This window comes from Oncorhynchus nerka, unplaced genomic scaffold, assembly GCF_034236695.1.
Source record: "Oncorhynchus nerka isolate Pitt River unplaced genomic scaffold, Oner_Uvic_2.0 unplaced_scaffold_7638, whole genome shotgun sequence".
NCBI lineage: Eukaryota > Metazoa > Chordata > Actinopteri > Salmoniformes > Salmonidae > Oncorhynchus > Oncorhynchus nerka.
Genome location: NW_027033676.1, coordinates 348 through 6,633, shown reverse-complemented (window position 1 = coordinate 6,633; position 6,286 = coordinate 348). Strand labels below are relative to the sequence as shown.

Here is a 6,286-nt window from a genome sequence, read left to right as displayed (position 1 = left end):
GTCTGATTAACAGCTGTTGCATTTTCACCATTTAGATAAGAAATCTTTGTCTCAAAAATTGCATATATATATTGCTCGGTCTGAGACGCAGCGACCACTAGAGAAAAAGTAGGCCCAAAATTAAGCCTGCCCACAACGTCATTTGCTTTTGGGTGACAGTGAGAGAACCTTTAGGGTGAGAAGCACAATTTGACCAGGTACGTTCTAAGGTCCTTCCGATCCGTGCAAGCCTAACCTTGACCGTGTGGCATTAACCCTTACTAGTTAAAGAAGGTGTTTACTTCAAAGTTTGCATTGACTTGTCCCCATAGGAATACATTGCCTGCACCCCTAAATTCAACCTGAAGTCTATATGGGTTATGAATGCTGTATGAACCTGTCTTTAGTAACAGTCCATCAGGGCAGGATGAGGTCTACCTGTGTTGATTCTAAGCTTCCTGGACCAACCGGAAGTGGTTAAAATCACCCTAAAAGTGTTTTTCCATACCCTGCCTGCAGTTTGATAGACATAGTGCATTCAACCCTGTGTAAATCAGTCAATTCTTAACGTAAGGACTTAAAACTCAGGATTCTGTAAAAGCATACCCCAGTGAGGATATGTGTTGACTTATAGCTTCCTGTGCCAACCGGAAGTGCCTTAATTGGTGTCTGTTTCAGGGGCTGTTTCGAGGGGTTAAAAAAGTCAGATCTTTCCAAAACTTCATATGTGTGATTAGGCAACCCCCATGAACTGTAAATCAGTCATTTTTCCCATAAAATTTCAAAGGAAAACTAAATCACACACACACACAGCTTGGAAGGAGGGACCCATTGGGGTGCGTAGAGACATACACTGCCTGCATTAGTTAACCTTGTTGGAACTTTTAAAGAACCGTCAGACCTAGAGTTCCGAAACTTTAGAATCCTGTTCTAGACCTCAGGTCGATAGTGCGTGGTGAGTTACGTGGCTCTAGACGGTTCTCGGACCGAGAAACAACCGTACATTTGCAATGACTTCAATTCATTTTGACCATTACGAAAATGGCGACATTTAGAAATGTCTCAGAGACACAAGACTAGGTGCATTGCGACCGTCTCGGCCCATATAGACAGACCCCAACGTTTCTGTCCGATAGCTCATTCAAGGACCCGTAGCAAGTCATGGAAAAAGTGGATTTTCAGCACCAATTAGGGTTTTGCTCGGACACCAAATGACCGATCGAGCCGAAACTTGGGATTCGGGGTCGCCTCAGCTAGGCCTACACATAACATAAGAAATGGACCCGTAGCTAGAACGTAACTACGTGTTTTATGTTTTTTTATGGTTTGAACATAAGGCGTTGTGAATTTTGGGCCAGCTCTGAAGTATGTGATAGTTGGCTACTAAACGAGTTGGAAAAAGTGGGTTTAGTGTCAGTTTGTATCAGTTTGTTGTCAGAATGATATCTAATTGACTGATGGACGGTGACTTGCTGGTGACTCTTGTCCATTTGCAATATGTTTAAACAGTGAGGTACCATCACCAAAAGTGACATTCTGAAATCAACCTAACGAGCCATTGAGATGAACCAGAATCACTGCCCAGCCATCCCGAGTTCATCGGGCCAGTCAATTCACATTCCTGCATGGTTTTTATAGCATGACAAATATGTGATGGTACCTGCATTGAACCATATTGCAAATGCACAGTGACTTTGCAAAAGTAGAAAACATAAACAAATGGACATGATGAAATCAACACAACGTGATGGAAAGTTACAACTATCACTGCTCGGCCATCCTGTGTTCATCAGACCAGTCAATTTTGCAAATTTTTATAGCACAAAATCGTGACTTTGCAAAAATGCACAGTGACTTTGCAAAAGTAAGAAAACATAAACAAATGGACATATAGAAATCACCTTATTTTTATTTTTGGGTTACCAGTTGCACAACAATGCACGTGCATTTGCAATATGATTCTATAGTGAAAAAACACCACCTAATGGACATTCTGAAATCAACCCTAACGAGCGATTGAGATGAACCAGAATCACTGCCCAGCCATCCCGAGTTCATCGGGCCAGTCAATTTCACATTCCTGCAGGATTTTTATAGCATGACAAATTCGTGATGGTACCTGCCCATTGAACCATATTGCAAATGCACAGTGACTTTAAAAGTAAGAAAACATAAACAAATGGACATATAGAAATCACCTTATTTTTATTTTTTTTGCAAATGCACGTGCATTTGCAATATGATTCTATAGTGAAAAAACATCACCTAATGGACATTCTGAAATCAACCCAACGAGTGATTGAGATGAACCAGAATCACTGCTCAGCCATCCTGTGTTCATCAGGGCCAGTCAATTTAGCATTTTTGAGCATGTCAAATTTCATATGGTAATTGTCCATTGAACCATATTGCAAATGCACGCGCACTTGCAATATGATTCTATAGTGAAAAAACATCACCTAATGGACATGATGAAATCAACACAACGAGTGATGGAAAGGTACAACTATCACTGCTCGGCCATCCTGTGTTCATCAGGCCAGTCAATTTTGCATTTCTGCAGGATTTTTGAGCATGTCAAATTTCTTATGGCATTTGGCCCCAAAAAAAGTGACTTTTGACTTTGACTTTTGACCTCCTATGAAATCATATTGTAAATGGACAAATCATATTCCTTATGCACAAGTAAAAAAAAATTTAAAAAATGATAATACAATACAACTAAAGAAAAAAATATGTTGATTAAAATACAACTAAAGTTCTTATACAGTTCTTATACGTGTAATTGACACAAAATTTGAAAGAATTTCATGAAAAACGGTCCAGAAAGCACTTTTTTAAGGGTGTGTGAAGTTTTTCACAAAATTTTGACATTTTTGACTTTTGACTTTTGACTTCCTATGAAATCATATTGAAAATGGACAAAACATATTACGAATGCGCATGTCAAAAAAAAAAAGAATATGATAATAAAATTGGACAAAAGTATATTCATACAGTTCTTACACATGTGTAATTGACAAAAAAAATCGAAAGAATTTTGAAAAACGGTCCAGAAAGCACTTTTTTAAGGGGTGATAAGTTTTTGACAAAAAAATCATTTTTCAAAATTTTGCTTTTGGACGTTGACTTGGGTTACATATCAATATGAAAAACCACGGTGGAGCGGATTAGCCACCTGTTGGATTTTAAAGTGTTACAACTGGCAATAGCCATATGGCATTTGCAATATGCTTTGCATGAATCAACGCCGAATTGGGTGGTATTGGACAATGTGTATATGGTTTGTCCGATGCCAATGACTTCCCATTCATTTTTGTCCAATACAGGGGGGTCTTCCCTTACATAATATAATAGAGACAGTAGATCTAGCTGGTCTGTCATATTATAATAGAGACAGTAGATCTAGCTGGTCTGTCATATTATAATGGAGACAGTAGATATAGATGGTCTGTCATAATATAATAGAGACAGTAGATCTAGCTGGTCTGTCATATTATAATAGAGACAGTAGATCTAGCTGGTCTGTCATAATAGAATAGAGACAGTAGATCTAGCTGGTCTGTCATAATATAATAGAGACAGTAGATCTAGCTGGTCTGTCATAATATAATAGAGACAGTAGATCTAGCTGGTCTGTCATAATATAATAGAGACAGTAGATCTAGCTGGTCTGTCATAATATAATAGAGACAGTAGATCTAGCTGGTCTGTCATAATATAATAGAGACAGTAGATCTAGCTGGTCTGTCATAATATAATAGAGACAGTAGATCTAGCTGGTCTGTCATAATATAATAGAGACAGTAGATCTAGCTGGTCTGTCATAATATAATAGAGACAGTAGATCTAGCTGGTCTGTCATAATATAATATAGACAGTAGATCTAGCTGGTCTGTCATAATATAATAGAGATATAGAGACAGTAGATCTAGCTGGTCTGTCATAATATAATAGAGACAGTAGATCTAGCTGGTCTGTCATAATATGATAGAGACAGTAGATCTACCTGGTCTGTCAAAATATAATAGAGACAGTAGATCTACCTGGTCTGTCATAATAGAATAGAGACAGTAGATCTAGCTGGTCTGTCATAATATAATAGAGACAGTAGATCTAGCTGGTTAGCTGATTTGAACTGAAGCATGGTCAAGAGTTTGGAAGACTGTTATGCTCACAAGTAAAGCACAAAACACTCACATGATGTTCAATCGTTCCAAGCACCGTGGACATGTCAATCGATATCTTCACTGACATTGCTGCAGAAAGAAAAAGAAAAAACATTTTGGCATAAGGCTCGTTGGTCTAGGGGTATGATTCTCGCTTAGGGTGCGAGAGGTCCCGGGTTCAAATCCCGGATGAGCCCTTTGCAGATCCTTGAACAAGCTCAGACAGGCAGATCTTGGGCCACTGGTCGGAACGCCAACTATCACCTCTTGGGCGCAGGACAAGGATGGCTGAATGGTTTTGGCGATGGACTGCAAATCTATTTTTATATGCACTTGTTGGTTCAATGTCGCACAACATTTATTATTTTAGATAAACTGAAGAATGTAGGAGCAATTCTAACTGCCACGAACAATGATAATGATTCAAATGTAATACACTTGAAATGACATCCAGCCCCTAAAACAAATGATTTTCTCATGCTCTGCATTGGCCGGGAATCGAACCCAGGTCAACTGCTTGGAAGGCAGCTATGCTCACCACTATACCACCAATGCTATGTGCAGCTCATTAGCAACATGGAGACATCGATTCATATCTTGACCGTCATTTTTGTGGAAAGTGATAATTCTTTGACCAAACGGATCGTTGGTTTAGGTGTATGATTATGGCTTAGGTTGCGAGAGGTCCCTGGTTAAAACATCTATCATTTTAATCAGTACAGGTTACCTTCAGATTAGGCCCGTGACACTTGTGGGGAACGTAGGGCAAAACGGAGAACATTGCGACAAGTGGGGTCACATTACTTTGAAGCCCAAAGATTTTGGATTCTACAAACAGAAGTTGGCACATAGACTGTTCTGACTTCACACGAGTCTCCTGACACTTGTGGGGGATGTAGAGGAAAATTGAGAATACCACCGTGTTCGTGAGGGTCTCCCCTTTCCAGAGAGTGGTCATGGGAATTTGTAGGTCAAACGGTCCGGAAGCTAGAGATGTTTTTGTGAGAAGACCGATTATAGGTATGTCTCATGGTTTGACAAAAACGATCTAGGTCCACCATCTTTCACTGCAGATATGGAGGGGTAACATAAGCAGTTGTGGAGGATGGAGACTCATACGCTGCGTCTCAATCTCTCTAGTTGAAAACTGATCTATTTGAATGGGTATTTTCAACATTAATTTACTTTGATTCACGTACCTTTGCATCATTTGACTCAAAATAAATGAGTTCCATTCTGTTTGAAGTCTTATTTTTAACAAATTGGACAGTAAAGCCTATTCACTTAGGGCTCGGTCCCAATTTCGGAATTCATGCTTCTCCTTTGCACTTCTCAGTATTTGGTATTCAGACTTACCTTTTTTGTCGCGTAACGCACTCTGCATGTGTGGCTAGCTTGGGCGCTCTGAATATATTCCTGCTACGTGTGGTCTGAGGTCCATAATGATTCAAATAGTTTACCACTCCAGGGTAAGTCGACAAGAAACACAGCCCATATTTTAAGTGTTTTTAAAATCCCCTGTGGGGAACATGAAGGGTGGAAAAATGATTGGAACCATTTTCCTGTTTGACCGCTAGTTTTTAATGGGTATTATGGCTCTTTCTGTGGTACTCAATTTGGGATATTATGTGAGGTAGACTTGTGGGCATTCCTAATATTTTCCACGACTTCCTCTTTTTGTATTGTAGTTTCAGTAGTGTAGTGGTTATCACGTTCGCCTCACACGCGAAAGGTCATATTCAATATTTCCCAATGCCCAGAGGCTAGCATTTGGTTTGAAACAGTTGTGGTTTATCTAAACCTTGCTGTCTACCTCTCCAACCTGTGGATCAATGTTGCCGTTTTTTTGGGGACCTCCATCGTGCGATCTGTATGAATGTGAACAGACTGACAGCTTCTCTGAGCCAGGCAAATGCATTTATCAGGGTCATTGTAATGGATATATCCAAAGAAATGGCAATATAATCCAAGGTAAAACAAACAAAAATGTAGATCGTTTTCTGTCATTTCAGCTGCTTGATGTGATTGTGTGATAGATTTAGTTGGCTGGCTAGCAAAGGAAAAAAGCTAGCCTGCATAGGTACAGTGCATTCGGAAAGTTTTCAGACCCCTTTACTTTTTCCACATTTTGTTACATT

At 39.5% G+C, this 6,286-nt stretch overlaps 2 non-coding genes across 2 annotated transcripts; one reads left to right on the top strand and one right to left on the bottom strand.

The window, feature by feature from the left end:
- Positions 1–4,273: 4,273 nt before the first annotated feature.
- Positions 4,274–4,345, top strand: trnap-agg (transfer RNA proline (anticodon AGG)). Its single transcript has one exon. It is a non-coding gene; the product is annotated as a tRNA-Pro (tRNA).
- Positions 4,346–4,631: 286 nt separating this feature from the next.
- trnag-ucc (transfer RNA glycine (anticodon UCC)) lies at positions 4,632–4,703 on the bottom strand. The gene has a single exon. It is a non-coding gene; the product is annotated as a tRNA-Gly (tRNA).
- Positions 4,704–6,286: the final 1,583 nt, after the last annotated feature.